Source organism: Nicotiana tabacum, chromosome 9, assembly GCF_000715075.1.
Source record: "Nicotiana tabacum cultivar K326 chromosome 9, ASM71507v2, whole genome shotgun sequence".
NCBI classification, from domain to species: domain Eukaryota; kingdom Viridiplantae; phylum Streptophyta; class Magnoliopsida; order Solanales; family Solanaceae; genus Nicotiana; species Nicotiana tabacum.
This window is the reverse complement of record NC_134088.1, coordinates 51,315,110-51,317,553: the sequence shown is the minus strand read 5'-3', so window position 1 is coordinate 51,317,553 and position 2,444 is coordinate 51,315,110. Positions and strand designations below refer to the sequence as shown.

The 2,444-nt window shown below is 43.4% G+C and overlaps 1 non-coding gene across 1 annotated transcript; it reads right to left on the bottom strand.

The window, feature by feature from the left end:
* Positions 1 to 411: 411 nt before the first annotated feature.
* Positions 412 to 518, bottom strand: LOC142164411 (small nucleolar RNA R71). The gene has a single exon (XR_012695182.1). It is a non-coding gene; the product is annotated as a small nucleolar RNA R71 (small nucleolar RNA).
* Between the last annotated feature and the right edge of the window lie 1,926 nt (positions 519 to 2,444).

Genomic DNA, 2,444 nt, shown 5'->3' with positions numbered 1-2,444 from the left:
TACGAATGACCCGAACAATCAGGGTGTGGTGCCTCTTATTCCAGAAGCAGCATTGTACGATTGGACACAACCCACCGCCGAAAATTTGGCAACCGCAAGTGCAGTCGCTCAGATACAAGCAAAATTATTTCAAATCACAAACAACATGCTACATTTGTTGCAGAACAAGGGACTGTTCTCAGGGTCTTACATTGAAGATTCTCAGCAACATCTAAAAAATTTCCTGTCGATATGTGTCACTCAAAGGCAACCTAATGTGACACCGGAAGCAATAAAGCTATTATTTTTCCATTCTCGGTGACAGGAGAGGCTCAGACTTGGCTTAATTCACTCCCCATAAACTCCATCACTACTTGGGAGGAATTAGTCAAGCAAGTTTTGAACAAGTTCTACCCACCCAATAAGACTGCCAAACAAATTGATGAGATATTGAGCTTCAGGCAGAGACCAACAGAAACACTACAAGAAACGTGGGAGAGGTTCAAGGGTATGCTGGTTAAGTGTCCACATCATGGCATTCCAGATCAGATGTTGGGGCAGAGGTTCTACATGGGATTGGCAGACAGCTTAAAGGCCATTGTTGATTCTTCAGCAGGTGGAGCATTTTTGAGAAAATCATTCAGAGAATGCAAGATCCTACTTGATAAAATGGCTCAAAACTCAGGATGGATGACAAGAGACTCTATGATCACTCCTGTCATTCACGCAGTGGCTTTGGACCCAAACAAGTCCATAGCCAAAAATATGGCCACTCTGATGATGCAAATGAGTATCCTCACCAAAAAGATCGATGAATCAGGCCAGAAGCAGCAGGTACACATAGTTGATGCGACTAATGGGGCTTATGTACACCAAGCATTAACCAACCACATGTATGCTCTTGGAGTGCGAAAAGTGACAACCAGCACTATCAGGAAGATATGAACTATGTGGCCCACTATGGAGGACAGAGGCAAGGTGGTCAGAATTGGGGGAAATAGAATCAGCAATATAGACCAGCACAGCAGCAGTACAATAATAGCAACAATTCTGGAGCTATGCGAACACAGGGTCAAGTTGTGCCGTACCAAAGGCAACAGGGATACAACCAGCAAAATCAACAGCCTCAATAATAGCAAATAGTGAGACAAGATGATGGGTTGTCTGAAATTAAAGGAATGCTGCAACAATTGATTGGGTCCAATGGAAAAATGCAAGAGAGAGTGGATGCACATGAATAAACGATAAAAGGCATTGAGATTCAATTAGGAGAGATATCAATGGCTCTGAATAATTGCTCTGAAGGGACGTTACCTGCAGACACATAAGTCAATCCAAAAGAGCAGGGCCCGAAACAACTTATGGAAGTGAGTCTAAGAAATGGTAGAGACCTAGATCTAGAGCAAGAAATTACTCGCGAAAGCCGACCAACTGAAACACTTGTGCCAGTACCCATTGAGTTAGATGATTCAACAAGGTTAACTGAGGTAACGATACAACATGCACAAGAGAGCACAAGCAAGGAAAAAGAGGTTGCGAAGGAGACTAAGGTAGTGCAAGAAACAACAGTAGATGCAGTGCCCGAGCGGGATAAAACTCAAATCATAGGAAGGAAGCGACCTCCTGCACCATTCCCACAGAGATTGGCCAAATATCAGAAGGATGAGCAGTATAAGAAATTCATGGAGATGTTGAAACAAATCCAAGCGAACATTCCACTGATTGACGCCTTGAGGGAGATGCCTGGGTATGCCAAAATGATGAAGGATTTGATGTCTCACAAGTTCAACTTTCAAGACTTGGCCATTATTACACTAACCCAGACCTGTAGTGATGTCGTAACGAGACCCATAGCTGAGAAGTTGTCAAACCCAGGGAGTTTCACAATCCCATGCACAATAGGTAGCTATGATTTTTCTAAAGCATTGTGTGATTTAGGGGCAAGCATAAACTTGATGCCCTTGGCTATCTACAAAAGGTTAGGTATTGGAAGAGCAAGACCCACATCTATGTTACTACAGCTACCCGACCGGACAGTGAAGAGGCCATCAGGTATCCTTGATGATGTACTAGTGTAGGTTGGAAAGTTTGTGTTTCAAGCAGATTTTGTCATTCTGGACTGCAGGGTTGACGAGGAGATTCCCATAATTTTGGGAAGACCATTCTTGGCCACTGGGAGAGCTCTAATTGATTGTGAAACTGGAGAGCTAAAAATGAGATAGAACGATGAAGAGATAACGTTCAATGTGCAGAAGTCTATGCGGCGACCAAGTGAATTTGCTAATTACTCTCTGATAGAAGCTGTGGATGTAATTTTGGAGGAGTAAGATGAGGCTCTGAACACTAAAGACCCCCTAGCAGCCTGTCTTATGAACTTAGAAGAAGTAAATGGAGAGTACTTTGCAGAGTGGGTGCTGGCTCTTGAAGGCCAAGGGTTCTGGAAAAGAGAGCTCGAATTTGAATCT